This window comes from Dendrobates tinctorius, unplaced genomic scaffold (genome assembly GCF_039654945.1).
Source record: "Dendrobates tinctorius isolate UK_male_01 unplaced genomic scaffold, ASM3965494v1 ptg000332l, whole genome shotgun sequence".
Lineage (NCBI taxonomy): Eukaryota > Metazoa > Chordata > Amphibia > Anura > Dendrobatidae > Dendrobates > Dendrobates tinctorius.
The window spans coordinates 17,316,060-17,341,498 of NW_027361998.1; the positions used below are offsets into that span (position 1 = coordinate 17,316,060).

General features: G+C 42.0%; 9 non-coding genes across 9 annotated transcripts; all 9 read left to right on the forward strand.

Moving 5' to 3' along the window:
* Nucleotides 1–13,783: 13,783 nt before the first annotated feature.
* Nucleotides 13,784–13,856, forward strand: TRNAV-CAC (transfer RNA valine (anticodon CAC)). The gene has a single exon. It is a non-coding gene; the product is annotated as a tRNA-Val (tRNA).
* Nucleotides 13,857–14,953: 1,097 nt separating this feature from the next.
* Nucleotides 14,954–15,026, forward strand: TRNAV-CAC (transfer RNA valine (anticodon CAC)). The gene has a single exon. It is a non-coding gene; the product is annotated as a tRNA-Val (tRNA).
* A 97-nt stretch (nt 15,027–15,123) lies between these two features.
* TRNAV-UAC (transfer RNA valine (anticodon UAC)) lies at nt 15,124–15,196 on the forward strand. The gene has a single exon. It is a non-coding gene; the product is annotated as a tRNA-Val (tRNA).
* A 927-nt stretch (nt 15,197–16,123) lies between these two features.
* TRNAV-CAC (transfer RNA valine (anticodon CAC)) lies at nt 16,124–16,196 on the forward strand. The gene has a single exon. It is a non-coding gene; the product is annotated as a tRNA-Val (tRNA).
* Nucleotides 16,197–17,134: 938 nt separating this feature from the next.
* Nucleotides 17,135–17,207, forward strand: TRNAV-AAC (transfer RNA valine (anticodon AAC)). Its single transcript has one exon. It is a non-coding gene; the product is annotated as a tRNA-Val (tRNA).
* Nucleotides 17,208–18,303: 1,096 nt separating this feature from the next.
* TRNAV-AAC (transfer RNA valine (anticodon AAC)) lies at nt 18,304–18,376 on the forward strand. The gene has a single exon. It is a non-coding gene; the product is annotated as a tRNA-Val (tRNA).
* A 3,059-nt stretch (nt 18,377–21,435) lies between these two features.
* Nucleotides 21,436–21,508, forward strand: TRNAV-CAC (transfer RNA valine (anticodon CAC)). Its single transcript has one exon. It is a non-coding gene; the product is annotated as a tRNA-Val (tRNA).
* A 476-nt stretch (nt 21,509–21,984) lies between these two features.
* On the forward strand, nt 21,985–22,057 carry TRNAV-CAC (transfer RNA valine (anticodon CAC)). Its single transcript has one exon. It is a non-coding gene; the product is annotated as a tRNA-Val (tRNA).
* Nucleotides 22,058–22,154: 97 nt separating this feature from the next.
* On the forward strand, nt 22,155–22,227 carry TRNAV-UAC (transfer RNA valine (anticodon UAC)). The gene has a single exon. It is a non-coding gene; the product is annotated as a tRNA-Val (tRNA).
* The last annotated feature ends 3,212 nt before the right edge of the window (nt 22,228–25,439 follow it).

The following is a 25,439-nucleotide window of genomic DNA, read 5'->3' on the forward strand; positions in this document are numbered from 1 at the left end:
CTGTTGGAGGAAAAGTTGCAAAATCTCGAAGAGAGGTTTAGCTACGTTGAAGATCATTAAGGAAGGTGAAGAGTTCTTGGACAGAGCAGAATTATCTCTTCATGTTACAGAAAGAGAAGAAATTCGAAGTGCACCTGAAGAAACAGAGGAATGGAGACATGTGACCCAGAGAAGCAGGAGGATCAGGAGGCAGTCAGCACCCATACTGCTCAGAAACCAGTACCAGGCTCTCACGCAGGAAAACAATGAAGAAATACATCAGGATAAGACTTTGCCAACAAGCAGCAACCTTGTACGCCTTCAGAGTCCTCCTGGATGGAGAAAGAAAAATGTTGTGAAGAAGAAACGGAGAGTGGTGGTCATGGGGGATTCCCTGTTGAGAGGAACTGAGGCCGCTATCTGCAGACCGGATATAACTACAAGAGAAATGTGTTGTCTTCCAGGTGCAAAAATTAAAGATGTGTCTGACAGGATATCAGGACTCTTCAGACCTACAGATGACTACCCATTCCTGCTACTACATGTGGGGACAAATGACACCTCAAGAAACGACCTGGAAACCATCTGCAGAGACTTTGAAGACTTAGGCAAGAAAGTGAAAGAACTGGGAGCGCAGGTGGTCTTCTCTTCCATCCTCCCAGTGGATGGCCATGGAACAAGGAGGTGGAATAAGATTCTGCAGGTGAACAACTGGCTACGTCGATGGTGCCGTCAGCAACGATTTGGATTTCTGGATCACGGAGTGAACTACTTATACGATGGACTACTTGCTAGAGATGGGGTGCACCTTACGAAGACTGGAAAGCATGTATTTGGAAGTCGCCTTGCTACACTTGTAAGGAGAGCTTTAAACTAGAACAACATGGGAAGGGAAGCAAAAGACCAGAAAAAGCCATACACCTGACAAATGCTATTGAGAACTCTGCTATTAGAAGTGGAAAGGAAGAACAAAGACGAAAGAATCTAATTAATAAAAATATTGGAGAAAGAGAAACCAATCACAAACTAAAATGTTTCTATACTAATGCACAAAGCATGGGCAACAAACAAGGAGAATTGGAACTACTAACACAGGAAAAGAAATATGATGTCATTGGAATCACTGAAACTTGGTGGGACAATACACATGATTGGAATACAAGACTAGAAGGATACAACTTATTTGCAAGAAACAGACTTGATAAACGAGGAGGGGGTGTCGCATTGTATGTTAGAAACGCGTATATCTGCACAGAGATTGAAGCTTCAGAGACTGGGAGTTCTGTGGAAACTGTTTGGGTAAGAATACAAGGACAGAACAATGGAAAGGACACCATTGTAGGCATTTACTACAGGCCGCCTGTGCAAGCTGAAGCTATGGATGAACTCTTTATGCATCAAATGGCCAAGTTCTCCAAAAAATATGACATAGTTGTCATGGGAGATTTCAACTATCCAGACATTTGTTGGGAACCTCTCTCAGGCAAAACTAACAGGTCAAGGAAATTCTTATCCTCTCTTGCTGACAACTTTATCTTCCAAAAGGTAAGGGAGAAAACAAGGGGAACTGCTACTTTGGATCTAATCCTTATAAACTGGGAGGAAATGGTTGAGGAGGCAAAAGTGGCTGGGACCCTAGGAGGTAGCGACCATGCTATTTTAGAATTTTGGATAACTAGAGGCGGAAGACCTGTGAAGACTCAGACTTCAAGGTTAGATTTCAGAAAGGCAGATTTTAAGGGATTCAGAAAGAGAATTGGAGGGATCCAATGGCTGGATATCCTTAAAGACAAAAATGTCCAGGAAGGATGGGAAATCTTGAAAAATGAAATTCTCAAAGCACAGTTGTTAACAATTCCGAAAAGAGGGAAGAATAGGAAGCAGTTAAGGAAACCAGGATGGATGAACACAGAACTTAAGCACATGCTAAAAAGGAAGAAAAAAATGTTTATAAAATGGAAAGAGGGAGGCATATCTAAAGAAGAATATAATGCTGTCTGCAGAACCTGCAGGGCACAAATCAGATTAGCTAAAGCTGAAAATGAATTGAGGCTTGCAAGAGATGTCAAAAGCAATAATAAAGGATTTTGGGGATATGTCAAAAGTAAAAGAAAAGTCAAAGATGCCATAGGATTTTTACAGGATGAAAATGATGAAATGGTAAGACAGGATGTTGAGAAGGCTGAACTTTTAAATTCCTATTTTGCATCTGTTTTCTCTCAGAAAGGAAATGTAACATCAACTGTTATTCACTGTCCTATTAAGGGAATAGAAGAATCCAGGATATCTATAAACAGAAAGATAGTGAGGAAACACTTAGCTAGCCTAAATGAATTCAAGTCTCCAGGTCCAGATGAATTACACCCCAGAGTACTGAAGGAGATAGCAGAAGAAATTTTTGAACCCCTCTCTATAATCTTTGAAAATTCTTGGAGAACAGGAGAAGTGCCAGAAGACTGGAGAAGAGCAAATGTTGTTCCTATCTTCAAAAAGGGGAAGAAGGTGGACCCAGGTAACTATAGGCCTGTGAGTCTGACTTCTATACCAGGAAAGATCTTTGAACAAATTATTAAACAACATGTATGTCAATACCTGGATAAGAATGAAGTGATTAAACAGAGTCAGCATGGGTTTGTAACTAATAAGTCATGTCAGACTAACTTAATTTCCTTCTATGACGGTATCACTGATTGGGTGGATCAAGGAAATGCTGTAGATATAGTATATCTTGACTTCAGCAAAGCATTTGACAAAGTCTCTCATACAATCCTTATTGAAAAAATGATTAAGTATGGAATGGACAAGGCAACTGTTAGGTGGATTCATAACTGGCTTAGTGATCGGACCCAAAGAGTGGTCATAAATGGCTGCACATCCAGTTGGAAGAATGTCTCAAGTGGGGTACCACAGGGCTCTGTCCTGGGCCCTGTATTGTTCAACATCTTTATCAACGATTTAGATGAAGGTATTGAGGGTAAACTGATTAAATTTGCTGATGACACAAAGCTAGGAGGGATAGCTAATACTAGAGAAGAGAGAGAGAGGATTCAAAAAGATTTAAATAAACTGGAGAAGTGGGCAGCAACTAACAGAATGGTTTTTAACAGGGAGAAATGCAAAGTACTACATCTGGGCAATAAAAATGGAAAAAGCATATATAGAATGGGAGGAAAAGGGCTAAGTGACAGCACATGTGAAAAAGACTTGGGTATACTAATAGATCACAGACTGAATATGAGTCAACAGTGTGATGCAGCAGCAAAAAAGGCAAATGCAATTCTAGGATGTATTAACAGAAGCATACAGTCTAGATCACGTGAAGTCATTATCTCCCTCTACTCCTCTTTGGTCAGACCTCATCTGGAATATTGTGTCCAGTTTTGGGCACCACATTTTAAAAAAGACATCAACAAACTGGAGCAAGTTCAGAAAAGAGCGAGCAGAATGGTGACCGGTCTGCAAACCCTGTCTTATGAGGAAAGGTTGCAGGATTTGGGAATGTTTAGTTTGCAAAAGAGAAGACTGAGAGGAGACTTAATAGCTGTCTACAAATATCTAAAGGGCTGTCACATTGTAGAAGGATCAACTTTATTCTCATTTGCACAAGGAAAGACTAGAAGCAATGGGATGAAACTGAATGGGAGGAGACACAGATTAGATATTAGAAAAAACTTTTTGACAGTTAGAGTGATCAATGAGTGGAACAGGCTGCCACGAGAAGTGGTGAGTTCTCCTTCAATGGAAGTCTTCAAACAGAGGCTGGACAGACATCTGACTGGGATGATTTAGCGAATCCTGCTTTGAGCAGGGGGTTGGACCAGATGGCCCAGGAGGTCCCTTCCAACTCTACGATTCTATGATTCTATGATTCTATGTGGCTTTTCTTTATTTTGATCACAAACGTATATTGTTGGCTTAATTAGCCTTAGTTAGCATATTCTATTGCTGGTTTAATGAGCATTACTTTTACCAATGTGATTATTTCTACCCGTTTTTGCTTTTGGCAAGCATGTGTGTTTTTGACAGTGTCTAAGTGTTCCTAATTCAAGTAACACCTGATAGGATCAAGGTGCGAAAGCAGGCATCTAGGTGCTTTTTCTTTTTGGCTTTTGGACAAAGGCATGAGAATGTTTTGTGGAGCATGGTTTTGTTTCCCTGTTTGTTCTTTTTCTCCAATAGCCTGACAAATGAAAGGTTCCTGTGTTGCAAAATGCACTTTGTCCTGTCTTCAGACATAGAGGAAGACCTCTTGACTTTGGCTGGCTGTTTTTTTCTTTTTCAAGTTCATTTCAGCATGTTTAAACATCTTTATCTTTGCATGGAGTTTCTGAAGTGTAGTGGTTGTCACGTTCACCTCACACGCGAAAGGTCCACAGTTCGAAACTGGATAGAAGCATGACTTTATGCGTTGTTATTAAAGCTTTTGACGTTGAGTCTTTGTTCTCGATGGCTCGTCATGACCACAGTAACCTTCCGCAGCCGGTTTCTGTAGTGTAGTGGTTATCACGTTCGCCTAACACGTGAAAGGTCCCCTGTTAGAAACTGGGCAGAAACACGCTGTTACCCTTTGGTTTCCAAGCTTTTGACTTTCAGTTCTTGATCTCGATTGCTTGTTGTCACCACAGTAAGCGCTTGCATCCGGTTTCTGGGGTGTAGTGGTTATCACGTTCGCCTTACACGCGAAAGGTCCCCAGCTAGAAACTGGGCAGAAACACGGTGTTACCCTTTGGTATCCAAGCTTTTGACTTTCAGTTCTTGATCTCGATTGCTTGTTGTCACCACAGTAAGCGCTTGCTTCTGGTTTCTGTAGTGTAGCTGTTATCACGTTCGCCTCACACGTGACAGGTCCCCAGTTCGAAAATGGGCAGAAACACAGCGTTTCTCTTGCAAACTAGCGCTTTTGACAATGAGTGCTTGATCTTTAATGCTTGCCATGGCCACAGTAAACGCTCTTGTCTGGTTACTGTAGTGTAGTGATTGTCCTGTTTGCCATTGTCGGGATCCCTCAGATATCTCTTTCTTCTGAAGGACCGATGTTCTTGGGTGTAAGGCACCATATGTCTCTAATTGATTGCTCCGTCGAGAAGGATAACACAGACACAAGCTGTATAATACCACTCTGGATGCCTGCCAAGACGCCTCTGGCTTATCAGTTAGGCTTCCATCTTTTATAGCAAAGAATTTAAACATTTACAGACATGCGCAGTATAAAAAATGATTTCACAACTTGTTTTCTACAAAGAAAGTCATGTAGGCTAAAAAGCAGGAGTATTTGACCTTGGTTCACAAGGGAACAGAAAAGATAAGTTTTAAACAAGAAAATGCAACATAGACAGAACTCAATTTAACTACTTCAGTTCCTATCATTCCCCCCTTTGACATCTTTATTCTTCACAATCTGGAACACTGGATCCTGCAACGACAGCTGATAGTGCCCTATTCACCAGGTACTATCCCAGGCCGACGGGTTGCCCGAGGGAGACAGGTATCTTCTTTTACCCTCTCCATCCCCCAGTTACTAAGGCCACGTCTGTCATCACAAGAGTACGCTCCTTCATGCCAGAAATGAGATGTCAACCTAAAACCCCTACTGGCAACCATTTATATGCATTGTCTCCACATACCCAGTACATGTCACTAGGTAGGTCCCATAGGGCTGAATGTTGTAATACCAGTCTATGAACCAAATCTATGAACGCAGATACATTCTGAAGCATACACCAATTTGGAAGTTGTCCTAAAGGGCTACAATAGCCTACATCGGGATTTCCACAGGTGGGAATTCCTTTCTCACATCCAGATGACTCGTTGCAAGGTATATTACCTGAAATATTAAAACAAGTTTCATTATTGCCCTGGGGAAATAAATTGGAATACTCCCAGGACGTGTTATGCAACCTTCTTTCTAGCAGTATTGGTTTGAAGGCATCAGTAGAGTGGGAAGTTACATTAAAACTAACTTGTAGGCCATACATTGGAATTTGCCCCAGGTAGGTTAATCGAGTTCTATTCCTGGGTACCCAAGCCCCCCCTTTATATGCCAGATATTGAAGGTGTGCATTACTTCCTGAAAGGTTACCCTGCCACCAAGGGTATCCTACCCATCCCACAATAGGTATTCCAACAGTTGTGTTCCATAACTTCACATTATTTGTGGCATTATTAGCAAGTGTATCAGAACAACTGGTCCAGGCAAATAATTCTTCGGGTGGCACAGGAATAACAAGGAACGGAATACTAGTGGCTGATACTGGTGAATGTGTGCAGATCCAGCAATCTGCTGGAGGCTGAGTGTCATTTAACCAATCATTCAGTAATTTTTCATGATGTTGTATAAACTTATTATTCAAGGACATTGGAGAATTTAGATTGTCCCACGCAGCTACCATTATTACAGATAATGCAACAAAACTAAACCAAAACATTATGCACTCTTATGCTTTGTTAATTCCTGTGGCTAGTTTGCAATGTGATGCGTGGATCCAGGTTGGTCGTCCTTCCAACTTAACAGAAGTAGGCGTTGTCAGGAGTACTTGGTAAGGTCCCTGATATCGGGGTTCAAGGGTCTTTCTGGAGTGTTTCTTGACATATACGTAATCACCAGGTTGCAGACAGTGAGTTCCTTCCACACTATCTGGATCTGGAATGGAAGAGAAAACTAGAGAATGCATTTGAGTTAAATGCTTTTGCAACTGGATTACATAACTTGTCAAATTATCCACATTGAGTGTTAAGACCTGTGGGTAGTACAACCCTGTGTTTGGTGGTCTTCCAAACAGTATCTCGAAGGGTGACAGTTTAGCTTTCCCCGTGGGTGTGTGCCTTACTGAGAATAATGCTAATGGGAGACACTCTGGCCATGGTCTATGGGTCTGCTCCATGGTTTTCTGTATTTTCAATTTTAGTGTCCCGTTCATTCTTTCTACCTTCCCTGAACTCTGTGGGTGGTAGGGTGTATGAAATGCTTGTTCTACACCTATCATTTGCATTACATTTTGCATTACCTCAGCAGTAAAGTGTGTACCTCTGTCTGATTCAATTGTTTCAGGGACACCGAATCGTGGTACTAGTTCCATCACCAGTTTCTTTGCAGTGGCTCGAGCTGTAGCCGTTTTCACCGGGTAGGCCTCTGGCCATCCAGAGAAGAGATCTACACATACTAGGATATTTGCATACACTCCTACCTTGGTAGCTGTATGTCGTCAATCTGCCGTCTCTGAAACGGGTAGAGAGGCCTAGGTGTCGCTTTCTTAGGGACTTTTACTGTTTTACCTGGGTTGTGCTGTGCACAGATGAGGCATGATTGTACAAGTTTCGCGGCTGCGTAACTGAAACCAGGAGCGATCCAGAAGGCATCTACCATGGCACACATGTGACTTTTTGAGGTGTGATTGGGGCCATGTGCTGCTTGCGCCATGATTGGGAACAGGGACTTTGGTGGGCACATTTTATCCTTATTCTCCCATACTCCATTTGAGTTCAGCTCAGCTCCCAGTCTCCCCTGGTGTACCTTCTCTGTTTGGGCAGCCTTTTGCTGGAGGGATTTCAGGACATCTAGACCCAATGTGGCTGGAATACGCTGACTCCCCGCCACCGTCCACTGCTCTCTCTAGGCCGCCTTGTGCTATTTTAGCAGCCTCGTTCGCCCTTCTATTGCCCTCTACCTCCACGGAGTCACCTTTGTGTGTGCTTTTACCTTGACAATGCCAACCTGGACTGGTAACATCAATGCCTCCATCAATTGTTTCACCAGCTCTGCATTTTTAATGGGCTTCGAATCTGTGAAAATATTAGCGACTTTACCTGCAGCGGCTCTACACGCCTCAGTGAGTGCCTTCAACTCTGCCTCCTGCGCAGACATGTGAGGAGAGAGTGGTTCCGCTCGGATTACCTCATGTGAGGATACTACTGCATATCCAGTGTAGAATCGTCCATCCTGGTGGTATCTGGGGCCATCTACAAAAAAGAAACTCAAAGTCTGCATTAGGAACAGGTTTTTCATGAATGTGTGCAAACCCAACTGTCTCCTGACTCATCAGTTCTATGCAGACATGTTCATGCGTCATGTCAAAGTATCCTTCCTCACTTGCTAATACGGTCACCAATTCCCCCTTTTCTGAATGCACAGGCAGGAGGGTGGCTGGATTCAGAACGTTACATCTTGTGAGGAGTGACATACTCAGGAATTAGTAGAGCACACTCAAGTTGGAGCTATCTGGCCATAGACAGATGTTTTGGTTGAACTTGTAGGAGTATGGCATGGATGTCATGTGGGGAATAGATTGTCAAAAGAAACGTCAGTGTCATCTCACATGCCTTCCCTATTACGTCTCCACTTTTTTCCTTGTGCTCCAGCATACATGACAGGTCGTTTTATTGTCCTTGTTTGCTCAATTTCTTTAGCTACCTTAAGGAGGTCTTTCAGATCTACATGTCTCCATTCAGGTCTGGCTGTCTGTACTGCGTCTCGTAAGTCTTTGTTCATACCGTCAATGAATGCATTCACCAGTATTCTAACATCAAGTGGGTTTATGCAAATGTACCCCATGTCTGCCCATTTCAGCTGTAACCGTCCAAAGTACATCTCTACACTCTCTCCTTTTTGCTGTGTCACATTAGTCAGGAGTACAGACTGCTCTGATTGTTCCACTGCAGCCCATTGTCTTAGTGACTCACAGTACGTCTCCCCAGATCGTGCAGATTTATCATCCATGCCCCAAGCCTGATTCTTTGTCACATCTGTGTGTGTCTTAATTATATGTCCTAGTGCGTCACCTGCCTTTAAACTCACCAACCTCTCTAGGTCTGCCCAGGTACACTTATATGTCTGCTGTACTTCCTTTATGTGTCTGTAAAACAGGAATGGTTGGTCTTCAGGGTCAGGCAGCTGCTTCAGCAAAGCTAGCTGGTCAGAGGGGCTCCAGGGACAATACTCCTGCATCTTTCTTATTCTAGTCACACTTCTAGGTCCTGATGGGGTTGGTCGTCTGATGTCTACTGTCAGCTTACTCCTCAAGGGCCAATGTCCCCACTACCCACTATCCACACTATTATGTCAGCTTCTTATGATCTTGTCTGGATAGGATTTAGTGCAATTCGCTTAGGTCAGTAGCACAGGTCACACAAGTAGCTATTCAGTCTGGGTTTGTCTGAGTCTGACCACAGTGTTTACAAGTCCATCTGTTTTGTCTGGGTCTCTGGATACACTTTGTCAATCAAACATTCATAATACACCTTCCATACTGCCGCACATTCTCAAGCATCATTTATTCACTTGCTATTTTCTTCCCTTGTCTGTGCCTTTTTGTACATCCAAACATTCACGCTCTGGTATTTTTGCCTTTTTCAATATTTGTCCCACTTGTTTTACTGCTTCCTTCCTTCTCTGTCTTTTGTAATTTGACACAATTTTCTATACAAATCAATCACACAACTAGAAGCAGGTTCAAACACATTAATGACCAAACAATCACTTACAATTCCCTTCTAAATTAGGCACCATATCTTACTTTTAACTTCCAATCTTCAATTAAGTACTGTTGCTTTAAAATGCACAAATCTTTCAGCGCGTACCTTACGGATAGAATTACAGAGAATTTTGAGCACAGCTCACACTCAGCAGAGATAAGAGCGAAGGGAGAAGAAAAACTGCGCAGCGCCATCCTTCCTCCCTCCCGTCAGAATGCAGCGTCGTCCTTCACAGAATTCTGTAGTTCTTTAGACTTATCAAAATCAATTTCTACAAAGAAACTCAAAATCACGGGATTTCACTGTAAGGGCAGATAACTGTATAATGAGATTAACCATGTCTTGCCCTTTTTCTGGCCAAATGCATTCAGTAAACTTTACAATGTAATGCCACATATAACATGAACTATATCATTACTCAATTCATTCAGTCTCAGATGTAGATTTGAAATATCTATAACGCATCTGTCCGGGATTCCACCACAACTAGAAAGGTCACAAATCTCTTGACACAAAAATGATGTGTGATGATTCATTCATACGTGCTCATTCACTGATTTTTTTTTTTTTTTACTCAATTACTCATCTCTCATCTTATTCAGAGGTTCTCATAGACATATATACAAGGATTCACACAGCCTGCCTATCTTGCACTTTGGATTTGATTAATACTTTTTCCAGGTTCTTTGCTGCACTACTTCCATATCTATCCTCAATTATATCACATAACCGGTCTCCTTCTTCAGGTGTCTTTCCCTGACTGTTCCCCATCTTTCTATCCTGTTTCTCTTATTTCTTCCTGTTAGTCCCCTGCCTTAGGTGGTGTATTGGGTAAGCTCAAGACTAGGCTCTACTATACCTCGTTACCTTCTTCCTAAGGTGCCAACAGGTTAAACGGGGTGTCTGTTCCTCCTTGTACTACGTGTCTCGTGTACTTATATACTAGGTAGCATCCGAACAGTAACACTCCCACAACACACAGGATTGTAAACAAAGTATCCATTTATCGGGGTTCTTCAGTCATATCCTGTCACAGGCTCATTTCGTGGTCCTGTGCTCATTCGGTCACACTCTTATCTGTCACAAGGTTTATTCGTAAAGGGTGTTGATTTAAGCTTAGGCGGTGACCTCCCTGAAAGGACGCTGTCACATGACCCAGTTAGGCAATATCACCACTCTTTGAACGAATACCTACTGTGCAGCTTATTTGTCTACTTTCCACAGTCCTTCAAATCAAGGCAGTCACTCAACAACCTCCTCTATTCCTAGTGCGGAACCGTCTATTGTGAAAAACTTGTCCGTCCGGGCTGCGCAGTATGAACTGTTCACCCAGCCTTATATTCCGTAATGTCAGACCTCTCAACATGTCACTCAATGGGACATGTGTATTCAATGCTAACAATACCCACCACTGTTCTCCCTTCTTGAAGTGATGAAACTTTTTATGTTTGTGTCTGGGGTTGTCCCTGCAAATGTCCAATCACCATACCCGTTATGATTTGCATCAGTTCTTCTCCTAAAAATAGCAGTACACAGGCAGAATCTGCAATAGCCTCTCATTCGGACAGGAATTACATATGCGTGTCACACCCGATTTCCTCAGAGTTCTTATATGGACCTGATTTTACAGCCCCCTCCTCTACTAGATTCCCCTTGATACGGACCTTAGTTATAATTATAGATTATGAAGAGCAGAGAAGAGAAGAATTGATCTCTTACCTGGCCAGGTGTTTAGGTCTGCTGTTCACAATTTCATCAGTAACTGGAGTGGTCTGTAGATCAGGTAGTCTTGGAGAGGTGCCTATATCAGGTCCCTGTTTCGGGCACCAGGAAACTGTTGGGATCCCTCAGATATCTCTTTCTTCTGAAGGACCGATGTTCTTGGGTGTAAGGCACCATATGTCTCTAATTGATTGCTTCGTCGAGAAGGATAACACAGACACAAGCTGTATAATACCACTCGGGATGCCTGCCAAGACGCCTCTGGCTTATCAGTTAGGCTTCCATCTTTTATAGCAAAGAATTTAAACATTTATAGACATGCGCAGTATAAAAAATGATTTCACAACTTGTTTTCTACAAAGAAAGTCATGTAGGCTAAAAAGCAGGAGTATTTGACCTTGGTTCACAAGGGAACAGAAAAGATAAGTTTTAAACAAGAAAATGCAACATAGACAGAACTCAATTTAACTCCTTCAGTTCCTATCACCATCCTCCTGAAAGTTCCCTGTTTTGATCCCGGGCAGAAACATGTGGCTTTTCTTTATTTTGATCACAAATGTATATTGTTGGCTTAATTAGCATTAGTTAGCATATTCTATTGCTAGTTTAATGAGCATTACTTTTACCAATGTGATTATTTCTACCCGTTTTTGCTTTTGGCAAGCATGTGTGTTTTTGACAGTGTCTAAGTGTTCCTAATTCAAGTAACGCCTGATAGGATCAAGGTGTGAAAGCAGGCATCTAGGTGCTTTTTCTTTTTGGCTTTTGCACAAAGGCATGAGAATGTTTTGTGGAGCATGGTTTTGTTTCCCTGTTTGTTCTTTTTCTCCAATAGCCTGACAAATGAAAGGTTCCTGTGTTGCAAAATGCACTTTGTCCTGTCTTCAGACATAGAGGAAGACCTCTTGACTTTGGCTGGCTCTTTTTTTCTTTTTCAAGTTCATTTCAGCATGTTTAAACATCTTTAGCTTTGCATGGAGTTTCTGAAGTGTAGTGGTTGTCACGTTCACCTCACGCGCAAACGGTCCCCAGTTCGAAACTGGATAGAAGCATGACATTAGGTGTTGATATTAAAGCTTTTGACGTTGAGTCTTTGTTCTCGATGGCTCGTCATGACCACAGTAACCTTCCTCAGCCGGTTTCTGTAGTGTAGTGGTTATCACGTTCGCCTAACACGCGAAAGGTCCCCAGTTAGAAACACGCTGTTACCCTTTGGTATCCAAGCTTTTGACTTTCAGTTCTTGATCTCGATTGCTTGTTGTCACCACAGTAAACGCTTGCATCCGGTTTCTGTAGTGTAGCGGTTATTACATTCGCCTCACACGCGAAAAGTCCCCAGTTCGAAACTGGGCAGAAACACGCTGTTACCCTTTGGTATCCAAGCTTTTGACTTTCAGTTCTTGATCTCGTTTGCTTGTTGTCACCACATTAAGCGCTTGCATCTGGTTTCTGTAGTGTAGTGGTTATTACGTTTGCCTCACACGCGAAAGGTCCCCAGGTCGAAACTGGGCAGAAACTCAGCTTTTCTCTTGGAAAACAATCTTTTTGACTTTCAGTGCTTGTTCTTTATTGCTTGCCATGACCACAGCATTTTTTGTTTTTTTTAAATCAGTTGGTTTCTGTAGTGTAGACGTTATCACGTTAGCTTTACACGCGAAAGGTCCTCTGTTCGAAACTGGGCAGAAGCACAGCGTTCCACTTGCAAACTAGCGCTTTTGACAATGAGTGCTTGATCTTTAATGCTTGCCATGACCACAGTAAACGCTCTTGTCTGGTTACTGTAGTGTAGTGATTGTCCTGTTTGCCATCCTCCTGAAAGTTCCCTGTTTTGATCCCTGGCAGAAACATGTGGCTGTTCTTTATTTTGATCACAAACGTATATTGTTTGCTTAATTAGCCTTAGTTAGCATATTCTATTGCTGGTTTAATGAGCATTACTTTTACCAATGTGATTATTTCTACCCGTTTTTGCTTTTGGCAAGCATGTGTGTTTTTGACAGTGTCTAAGTGTTCCTAATTCAAGTAACACCTGATAGGATCAAGGTGCGAAAGCAGGCATCTAGGTGCTTTTCTTTTTGGCTTTTGGACAAAGGCATGAGAATGTTTAGTGGCGCATGGTTTTGTTTCCCTGTTTGTTCTTTTTCTCCAATAGCCTGACAAATGAAAGGTTCCTGTGTTGCAAAATGCACTTTGTCCTGTCTTCAGACATAGTGGAAGACCTCTTGACTTTGGCTGGCTGTTTTTTTCTTTTTCAAGTTCATTTCAGCATGTTTAAACATCTTTATCTTTGCATGGAGTTTCTGAAGTGTAGTGGTTGTCACGTTCACCTCACACGCGAAAGGTCCACAGTTCGAAACTGGATAGAAGCATGACGTTAGGTGTTGATATTAAAGCTCTTGACGTTGAGTCTTTGTTCTCGATGGCTCATCATGACCACAGTAACCTTCCGCAGCAGGTTTCTGTAGTGTAGTGGTTATCACGTTCGCCTAACACGCGAAAGGTCACCAGTTCGAAACTGGGCAGAAACTCGCTGTTACCCTTTGGTATCCAAGCTTTTGACTTTCAGTTCTTGATCTCGATTGCTTGATGTCACCACAGTAAGCACTTGCATCCGGTTTCTGTAGTGTAGCGGTTATCACGTTCGCCTCACACGCGAAAGGTCCCCAGTTCGAAACTGGGCAGAAACACAGCTTTTCCTCTTGGAAAACGATCTTTTTGACTTTCAGTGCTTGTTCTTTATTGCTTGCCATGACCACAGCATTTTTTGTTTGTTTCACTCGGTTGGTTTCTGTAGTGTAGCGGTTATCATGTTCGCTTAACACGTGAAAGGTCCTCAGTTCGAAACTGGGCAGAAACACAGCGGTCCTCTTGCAAACTAGCACTTTTGACAATGAGTGCTTGATCTTTAATGCTTGCCATGACCACAGTAAACGCTCTTGTCTGGTTACTGTAGTGTAGTGATTGTCCTGTTTGCCATCCTCCTGAAAGTTCCCTGTTTTGATCCCGGGCAGAAACATGTGTCTTTTCTTTATTTTGATCACAAACGTATATTGTTGGCTTAATTAGCCTTAGTTAGCATATTCTATTGCTGGTTTAAAGAGCATTACTTTTACCAATGTGATTATTTCTACCCGTTTTTGCTTTTGGCAAGCATGTGTGTTTTTGACAGTGTCTAAGTGTTCCTAATTCAAGTAACACCTAATAGGATCAAGCTGCGAAAGCAGGCATCTAGGTGCTTTTTCTTTTTGGCTTTTGGACAAAGGCATGAGAATGTTTTGTGGAGCATGGTTTTGTTTCCCTGTTTGTTCTTTTTCTCCAATAGCCTGACAAATGAAAGGTTCCTGTGTTGCAAACTGCACTTTGTCCTGTCTTCAGACATAGAGGAAGACCTCTTGACTTTGGCTGGCTGTTTTTTTCTTTTTCAAGTTCATTTCAGCATGTTTAAACATCTTTAGCTTTGCATGGATTTTCTGAAGTGTAGTGGTTGTCATGTTCACCTCACACGCGAACGGTCCCCAGTTCGAAACTGGATAGAAGCATGACATTAGGCGTTGATATTAAAGCTTTTGACGTTGAGTCTTTGTTCTCGATGGCTCATCATGACCACAGTAACCTTCTGCAGATGGTTTCTGTAGTGTAGTGGTTATCACATTCGCCTAACACGCGAAAGGTCCCCAGTTAGAAACTGGGGAGAAACACGCTGTTACCCTTTGGTATCCAAGCTTTTGACTTTCAGTTCTTGATCTCGATTGCTTGTTGTCACCACAGTAAGCGCTTGCATCCGGTTTCTGTAGTGTAGCTGTTATCACGTTCGCCTCACACGCGAAAGGTCCCCAGTTCGAAACTGGGCAGAAACACAGCTTTTTCTCTTGGAAAACGATCTTGTTGACTTTCAGTGCTTGTTCTTTATTGCTTGCCATGACCACAGCATTTTTTGTTTGTTTGAATCGGTTGGTTTCTGTAGTGTAGCGGTTATTACGTTCGCTTTACACGCGAAAGGTCCTCAGTTCGAAACTGGGCAGAAACACAGTGTTTCTCTTGCAAACTAGCGCTTTTGACAATGAGTGCTTGATCTTTAATGCTTGCCATGACCACAGTAAACGCTCTTGTCTTGTTACTGTAGTGTAGTGATTGTCCTGTTTGCCATCCTCCTGAAAGTTCCCTGTTTTGATCCCGGGCAGAAACATGTGGCTTTTCTTTATTTTGATCACAAACGTATATTGTTGGCTTAATTAGCCTTAGTTAGCATATTCTATTGCTGGTTTAATGAGCATTACTTTTACCAATGTGATTATTTCTACCCGTTTTTGCTTTTGGCAAGCATGTGTGTTTTTGACAGTGTCTAAGTGTTCCTAATTCAAGTAACACCTGATAGGATCAAGGTGCGAAAGCAGGCATCTAGGTGCTTTTTCTTTTTGGCTTTTGGACAAAGGCATGAGAATGTTTTGTGGAGCATGGTTTTGTTTCCCTGTTTGTTCTTTTTCTCCAATAGCCTGACAAATGAAAGGTTCCTGAGTTACAAAATGCACTTTGTCCTGTCTTCAGACATAGAGGAAGACCTCTTGACTTTGGCTGGCTGTTTTTTTCTTTTTCAAGTTCATTTCAGCACGTTTAAACATCTTTAGCTTTGCATGGAGTTTCTCCAGTGTAGTGGTTGTCACGTTCACCTCACACGCGAACGGTCCCCAGTTCGAAACTGGATAGAAGCATGACATTATGTGTTGATATTAAAGCTTTTGACGTTGAGTCTTTGTTCTCGATGGCTCGTCATGACCACAGTAACCTACCGCAGCCTGTTTCTGTAGTATAGTGGTTATCACGTTCGCCTAACACGCGAAAGGTCCCCAGTTCGAAACTGGGCAGAACCACGCTGTTACCCTTTGGTATCCAAGCTTTTGACTTTCAGTTCTTGATCTCGATTGCTTGTTGTCACCACAGTAAGCGCTTGCTTCCGGTTTCTGTAGTGTAGCTGTTATCACGTTCGCCTCACACGCGAAAGGTCCCCAGTTCGAAACTGGGCAGAAACACAGCTTTTTCTCTTGGAAAACGATCTTTTTGACTTTCAGTGCTTGTTCTTTATTGCTTGCCATGACCACAGCATTTTTTGTTTGTTTGAATCTGTTGGTTTCTGTAGTGTAGCGGTTATCACGTTTGCATTACACGAGAAAGGGCCTCAGTTCGAAACTGGGCAGAAACACAGTGTTCCTCTTGCAAACTAGCGCATCTGACAATGAGTGCTTGATCTTTAATGCTTGCCATGACCACAGTAAATGCTCTTGTCTGGTTACTGTAGTGTAGTGATTGTCCTGTTTGCCATCCTCCTGAAAGTTCCCTGTTTTGATCCCGGGCAGAAACATGTGGCTTTTCTTTATTTTGATCACAAACGTATATTGTTGGCTTAATTAGCCTTAGTTAGCATATTCTATTGCTGGTTTAATGAGCATTACTTTTACCAATGTGATTATTTCTACCCGTTTTTGCTTTTGGCAAGCATGTGTGTTTTTGACAGTGTCCAAGTGTTCCTAATTCAAGTAACACCTGATAGGATCAAGGTGCGAAAGCAGGCATCTATGTGCTTTTTCTTTTTGGCTTTTGGACAAAGGCATGAGAATGTTTTGTGGATCATGGTTTTGTTTCCCTGTTTGTTCTTTTTCTCCAATAGCCTGACAAATGAAAGGTTCCTGTGTTGCAAAATGCACTTTGTCCTGTCTTCAGACATAGAGGAAGACCTCTTGACTTTGGCTGGCTGTTTTTTTCTTTTTCAAGTTCATTTCAGCATGTTTAAACATCTTTAGCTTTGCATGGAGTTTCTGAAGTGTAGTGGTTGTCACGTTCACCTCACAAGCGAACGGTCCCCATTTTGAAACTAGATAGAAGCATGACATTAGGCGTTGATATTGAAGCTTTTGACGTTGAGTCTTTGTTCTCGATGGCTCGTCATGACCACAGTAACCTTCCACAGCCGGTTTCTGTAGTGTAGTGGTTATCACGTTCGCCTAACACGCGAAAGGTCCCCAGTTCGAAACTGGGCAGAAACACGCTGTTACCCGTTGGTATCCAAGCTTTTGACTTTCAGTTCTTGATCTCGATTGCTTGTTGTCACCACAGTAAGCACTTGCATCCGCTTTCTGTAGTGTAGCGGTTATCACGTTCGCCTCTTACGCGAAAGGTCCCCAGTTCGAAACTGGGCAGAAACACAGCTTTTTCTCTTGGAAAACGATCTTTTTGACTTTCAGTGCTTGTTCTTTTTTGCTTGCCATGACCACAGCATTTTTTGCTTGCTTGAATCGGCTGTTTTCTGTAGTGTAGCGGTTATCAAGTTCGCTTTACACGCGAAAGGTCCTCAGTTCGAAACTGGGCAGAAACAAAGCGTTCCTCTTGCAAACTAGTGCTTTTGACAATGAGTGCTTGATCTTTAATGCTTGCCATGACCACAGTAAACGCTCTTGTCTGGTTACTGTAGTGTAGTGATTGTCCTGTTTGCCATCCTCCTGAAAGTTCCCTGTTTTGATCCCGGGCAGAAACATGTGGCTTTTCTTTATTTGATCACAAACGTATATTGTTGGCTTAATTAGCCTTAGTTAGCATATTCTATTGCTGGTTTAATGAGCATTTCTTTTACCAATGTGATTATTTCTACCCGTTTTTGCTTTTGGCAAGCATGTGTGTTTTTGACAGTGTCTAAGTGTTCCTAATTCAAGTAACACCTGATAGGATCAAGGTGCGAAAGCAGGCATCTAGGTGCTTTTTCTTTTTGGCTTTTGGACAAAGGCATGAGAATGTTTTGTGGAGCATGGTTTTGTTTCCCTGTTTGTTCTTTTTCTCCAATAGCCTGACAAATGAAAGGTTCCTGTGTTGCAAAATGCACTTTGTCCTGTCTTCAGACATAGAGGAAGACCTCTTGACTTTGGCTGGCTGTTTTTTTCTTTTTCAAGTTCATTTCAGCATGTTTAAACATCTTTAGCTTTGCATGGAGTTTCTGAAGTGTAGTGGTTGTCACGTTCACCTCACACGCGAACGGTCCCCAGTTCGAAACTGGGTAGAAGCATGACATTAGGCGTTGATATTAAAGCTTTTGACGTTGAGTCTTTGTTCTCGATGGCTCGTCATGACCACAGTAACCTTCCACAGCCCATTTCTGTAGTGTAGTGGTTATCACGTTCGCCTAACACGCGAAAGGTCCCCAGTTCGAAGCTGGGCAGAAACACGCTGTTAACCTTTGGTAACCAAGCTTTTGACTTTCAGTTCTTGATCTCGATTGCGTGTTGTCACCACAGTAACCGCTTGCATCCGGTTTCTGTAGTGTAGCGGTTATCACGTTTGCCTCACACGTGAAAGGTCCCCAGTTCGAAACTGAATAGAAGCATGACATTAGGCGTTGATATTAAAGCTTTTGACGTTGAGTCTTTGTTCTCGATGGCTCGTCATGACCACAGTAACCTTCCGCAGGCGGTTTCTTTAGTGTAGTGGTTATCACGTTCGCCTAACCGCCCCCAGTTCGAAAATGGTCCCCAGTTTGAAACGCGTTCGAAACGCGTATATCTGCACAGAGATTGAAGCTTCAGAGACTGGGAGTTCTGTGGAAACTGTTTGGGTAAGAATACAAGGACAGAACAATGGAAAGGACACCATTGTAGGCATTTACTACAGGCCGCCTGTGCAAGCCAAAGATATAGATGAACTCTTTATGCATCAGATGGCCAAGTTCTCCAAAAAATATGACATAGTTGTCATGGGAGATTTCAACTATCCAGACATTTGTTGGGAATCTCTCTCAGGCAAAACTAACAGGTCAAGGAAATTCTTATCCTCTCTTGCTGACAACTTTATCTTCCAAAAGGTAGGGGAGAAAACAAGGGGAACTGCTACCTTGGATCTAATCCTTATAAACAGGGAGGAAATGGTTGAGGAGGTAAAAGTGGCTGGGACCCTAGGAGGTAGCGACCATGCTATTTTAGAATTTTGGATAACTAGAGGTGGAAGACCTGTGAAGACTCAGACGTCAAGGTTAGATTTCAGAAAGGCAGATTTTAAGGGATTCAGAAAGAGAATTGGAGGGATCCAATGGCTGGATATCCTTAAAGACAAAAATGTCCAGGAAGGATGGGAAATCTTGAAAAATGAAATTCTCAAACCACAGTTGTTAACAATTCCGAAAAGAGGGAAGAATAGGAAGCATTTAAGGAAACCAGGATGGATGAACACAGAACTTAAGCACATGCTAAAAAGGAAGAAAAAAATGTTTATAAAATGGAAAGAGGGAGGCATATCTAAAGAAGAATATAATGCTGTCTGCAGAACCTGCAGGGCACAAATCAGATTAGCTAAAGCTGAAAATGAACTGAGGCTTGCAAGAGATGTCAAAAGCAATAATAAAGGATTTTGGGGATATGTCAAAAGTAAAACAAAAGTCAAAGATGCTATAGGATTTTTACAGGATGAAAATGATGAAATGGTAAGACAGGATGTTGAGAAGGCTGAACTTTTAAATTCCTATTTTGCATCTGTTTTCTCTCAGAAAGGAAATGCAACATCAACTGTTATTCACTATCCTATTAAGGGAATAGAAGAATCCAGGATATCTATAAACAGAAAGATAGTGAGGAAACACTTAGCTAACCTAAATGAATTCAAGTCTCCAGGTCCAGATGAATTACACCCCAGAGTACTGAAGGAGATAGCAGAAGAAATTTTTGAACCCCTCTCCATAATCTTTGAAAATTCTTGGAGAACAGGAGAAGTGCCAGAAGACTGGAGAAGAGCAAATGTTGTTCCTATCTTCAAAAAGGGGAAGAAGGTGGACCCAGGCAACTATAGGCCGGTGAGTCTGACTTCTATACCAGGAAAGATCTTTGAACAAATTATTAAACAACATGTATGTCAATACCTGGATAAGAATGAAGTGATTAAACAGAGTCAGCATGGGTTTCTAACTAATAAGTCATGTCAGACTAACTTAATTTCCTTCTATGACGGTATCACTGATTGGGTGGATCAAGGAAATGCTGTAGATATAGTATATCTTGACTTCAGCAAAGCATTTGACAAAGTCTCTCATACAATCCTTATTGAAAAAATGACTAAGTATGGAATGGACAAGGCAACTGTTAGGTGGATTCATAACTGGCTTAGTGATCGGACCCAAAGAGTGGTCGTAAATGGCTGCACATCCAGTTGGAAGAATGTCTCAAGTGGGGTACCACAGGGCTCTGTCCTGGGCCCTGTATTGTTCAACATCTTTATCAACGATTTAGATGAAGGAATTGAGGGTAAACTGATTAAATTTGCTGATGACACAAAGCTAGGAGGGATAGCTAATACTAGAGAAGAGAGAGAGAGGATTCAAAAAGATTTAAATAAACTGGAGAAGTGGGCAGCAACTAACAGAATGGTTTTTAACAGGGAGAAATGCAAAGTACTACATCTGGGCAATAAAAATGGAAAAAGCATATATAGAATGGGAGGAATAGGGCTAAGTGACAGCACATGTGAAAAAGACTTGGGTATACTAATAGATCACAGACTGAATATGAGTCAACAGTGTGATGCAGCAGCAAAAAAGGCAAATGCAATTCTAGGATGTATTAACAGAAGCATACAGTCTAGATCACGTGAAGTCATTATTTACCTCTACTCCTCTTTGGTCAGACCTCATCTGGAATATTGTGTCCAGTTTTGGGCACCACATTTTAAAAAAGACATCAACAAACTGGAGCAAGTTCAGAATAGAGCGACCAGAATGGTGACCGGTCTGCAAACCCTGTCTTATGAGGAAAGGTTGCAGGATTTGGGAATGTTTAGTTTGCAAAAGAGAAGACTGAGAGGAGACTTAATAGCTGTCTACAAATATCTAAAGGGCTGTCACATTGTAGAAGGATCAACTTTATTCTCATTTGCACAAGGAAAGACTAGAAGCAATGGGATGAAACTGAATGGGAAGAGACACAGATTAGATATTAGAAAAAACTTTTTGACAGTTAGAGTGATCAATGAGTGGAACAGGCTGCCACGAGAAGTGGTGAGTTCTCCTTCAATGGAAGTCTTCAAACAGAGGCTGGACAGACATCTGACTGGGATGATTTAGCGAATCCTGCTTTGAGCAGGGGGTTGGACCAGATGGCCCAGGAGGTCCCTTCCAACTCTACGATTCTATGATTCTATGATTCTATGGGCAGAAACACGCTGTTACCCTTTGGTATCCAAGCTTTTGACTTTCAGTTCTTGATCTCGATTGCTTGTTGTCACCACAGTAAACGCTTGCATCCGGTTTCTGTAGTGTAGTGGTAATCACGTTCGCCTCACACGCGAAAGGTCCCCAGTTCGAAACTGGGCAGAAACACAGCTTTTTCTCTTGGAAAACAATCTTTTTGACTTTCAGTGCTTGTTCTTTATTGCTTGCCATGACCACAGCATTTTTTGTTTGTTTGAATCGGTTGGTTTCTGTAGTGTAGCGGTTATCACGTTTGCTTTACACATGGTTTTGTTTCCCTGTTTGTTCTTTTTCTCCAATAGCCTGACAAATGAAAGGTTCCTGTATTGCAAAATGCACTTTGTCCTGTCTTCAGACATAGAGGAAGACCTCTTGACTTTGGCTGGCTGTTTTTTTCTTTTTCAAGTTCATTTCAGCATGTTTAAACATCTTTAGCTTTGCATGGAGTTTCTGAAGTGTAGTGGTTGTCACGTTCACCTCACACGCGAACGGTCCCCAGTTCGAAACTGGATAGAAGCATGACATTAGGCGTTGATATTAAAGCTTTTGACGTTGAGTCTTTGTTCTCGATGGCTCGTCATGACCACAGTAACCTTCCTCAGCCGGTTTCTGTAGTGTAGCGGTTATCACATTCGCCTCACACGCGAAAGGTCCCCAGTTCGAAACTGGGCAGAAACACAACTTTTTCTCTTGGAAAACGATCTTTTTGACTTTCAGTGATTGTTCTTTATTGCTTGCCATGACCACAGCATTTTTTGTTTGTTTGAATCGGTTGGTTTCTGTAGTGTAGCGGTTATCACGTTCGCTTTACACGCGAAAGGTCCTCAGTTCGAAACTGGGCAGAAACACAGCGTTCCTCTTGGAAACTAATGCTTTTGACAATGAGTGCTTTATCTTTAATGCTTTCCATGACCACAGTAAACGCTCTTGTCTGGTTACTGTAGTGTAGTGATTGTCATGTTTGCCATCCTCCTGAAAGTTCCCTGTTTTGATCCTGGGCAGAAACATGTGGCTTTTCTTTATTTTGATCACAAACGTATATTGTTGGCTTAATTAGCCTTAGTTAGCATATTCTATTGCTGGTTTAATGAGCATTACTTTTACCAATGTGATTATTTCTACCCGTTTTTGCTTTTGGCAAGCATGTGTGTTTTTGACAGTGTCTAAGTGTTCCTAATTCAAGTAACACCTGATAGGATCAAGGTGCGAAAGCAGGCATCTAGGTGCTTTTTCTTTTTGGCTTTTGGACAAAGGCATGAGAATGTTTTGTGGAGCATGGTTTTGTTTCCCTGTTTGTTCTTTTTCTCCAATAGCCTGACAAATGAAAGGTTCCTGTGTAGCAAACTGCACTTTGTCCTGTCTTCAGACATAGAGGAAGACCTCTTGACTTTGGCTGGCTGTTTTTTTCTTTTTCAAGTTCATTTCAGCATGTTTAAACATCTTTATCTTTGCATGGAGTTTCTGAAGTATTATGGTTGTCACGTTTACCTCACACGCGAACGGTCACCAGTTCGAAACTGGATAGAAGCATGACATTAGGCGTTGATATTAAAGCTTTTGACGTTGAGTCTTTGTTCTCGATGGCTCGTCATGACCACAGTAACCTTCCGCAGCCGGTTTCTGTAGTGTAGTGGTTATCACGTTCGCCTAACACACGAAAGATCCCCAGTTCGAAACTGGGCAGAAACACGCCGTTAGGCTAGTTTCACACTTGCTTCTTCTTGCAGCGCGTTTTTCCTGCAAAAAAAACGCATTAAAATAACGCATACAAATGCATACAAACGCTGCGTTTTTTTCAAGCATTTTTATGCGCATGCAGGAAAAAAACGCAGCGTTTTTGCGCGTTTGTATGCGTTTTTTGTGCGTTTGCGTTTTTTTACAGATTTTGGAAAAACCCCACAAAAAAGAAAAAACAACCAATCAACAACACACAAGACCAATGGGACTGCATTGTGGGTGTGGTATGTTAATATATAGACCCTGTCTACAGTATTCTTCACATTTGCTTGATTCTTCTCGTGACCATGGATCTGCGCTGGAAGAGTTTTCACTTCAACTTGGATTTGGACATCGCGATGGCTCAGGCGTATGCAGTTGCTTGCCATGAACAAAGGAAGAGAGAGAGGCAGCGAAGACGGCGGCGTATGTGGATACATCCGATTGTTGAACTCCGGGAGAGCCGTGGGGCATACCACACCCTCTACAGCGAGCTCCAGTCAAACCCGGAGAAATTTACAGATTATATCCGGATGTCCCACGAAAGTTTCATGGATTTGCTTGCTCGTGTCCAACAATCCATCCGGAGACAGGACACACAGCTCCGTCGTGCGATTCCTCCTGAGGAACGGCTACTGGTGACATTACGGTATGTTTTAAAAACCAAGTGGTGCGGTCTGAAGTTTTTTTTAAATTTAGTATTCAAAACCTTGGGTAATTAGTTTTCGTGAATGTACTAATATTTTATTTTATAGTTTTTTAAAATAATATACATAAATATTAATTTTACTTCTTTGTCTGTTCACAGATTCCTGGCGACTGGAGAAACCCTATCTTTACTACACTTCCAGTACCGTATTGGAATTTCTACCTTGTCTGGAATTGTTGCTGACACCTGCCGGGCTCTCTGGAATGTTCTTTGTTCAGAATTTATGCCCCTGCCCACCGCTGAAAAGTGGATGGAAATTGCTGACAAATTCTGGACAGTATGCAATTTTCCCAACTGTTTGGGAGCTGTTGATGGTAAACACATACGGATCATCAAACCCCAAAGAACGGGATCTGAGTACTATAATTACAAAAAGTACTTTTCAATAGTACTCATGGCGATTGCGGATGCCGGATGTATGTTTGTAGCAGTGGACATTGGAGCATTTGGCCGTGGTAATGACTCACAGGCTTTTAAAAACTCAGACATGGGCCGGAGGTTGTATGGCAACCAATTTAATTTCCCTATGCCACGGCCTCTTCCTCACACCGAAGCTCCGCCACTGCCCTTTGTAATGGTTGGCGATGAGGCTTTTCAAATGTGCGGAAACTTACTGAAACCCTACTCCAGCCGTGACTTGGACCACACCAAAAAAATATTTAATTACAGGCTGACCAGGGCCAGAAGAACTGTCGAGTGTGCTTTTGGGATTCTTGTCTCCAGATGGCGAATTCTGGGCACGGCCATTAATCTTAAACTTGAAACAGTCGATGAGGTGGTGAAGGCCTGTGTGGTTCTACATAACTTTGTGATGGCTAAAGAGCACCCGACCTTTGAACTGGACGATGATGCTCCTAACCCATTGCCTGAATTCACTCAGCACACTCTCAGGTCATCCGTTGAAGTTGGCCAAATGAGGGACCAATTTGCGGCCTACTTTATTTCTGATGTAGGACGGGTGCACTGGCAAGATGAAATGGTGTAATGTTTTTGTTTGTTTATGGTAATAAAAAACCTTATTTGATACCATTACTGAGTGCACTACATTTTTTAAACTCCAATTAAATAAAAAACTTCCCATGTATAACTGAATTTTTTGATGTTCACACACCTGGGCAGGTAAATACACATACGAGTTAAAATGCAGCATTGCTAGTCTGCGTGAAATATATTGGAACGAGCAAAGCTGCAGGCCATGAATCAGGAAACCAAATTTTTTCAAGAGAAAATTGTGCAACTAGTTGAAAAAAAAGTATGTGATTTTCTCAAAACACAACCCTCAAAACCCAACCCCAATGAAAGTCAATGGTGAATACAAGTCAGCATTGAGTGGATGAATGTAATCTGCTCCATTCCAACTTACAAGTTATTACACTAGGCCTTGGAATAACTATACTAGGCCGTGGTATTTCAAATATGAGTATAGTAGGCCTTGGGCCTACTAGTATAGTCATATGTGAAATACCACGGCCTAGTATAGTCATACCAAGGCCTACTCGATTTTTACCAACTAGGATCTTGTTTCACGAAAAACAAACTGGTGAAACTTGACAAGTTTCAACAGTTTGTTTTTCATGAAACCAGATTCTAGTTGGTAAAACTAGAGTTATTACACTAGGCCTTGGAATGACTACA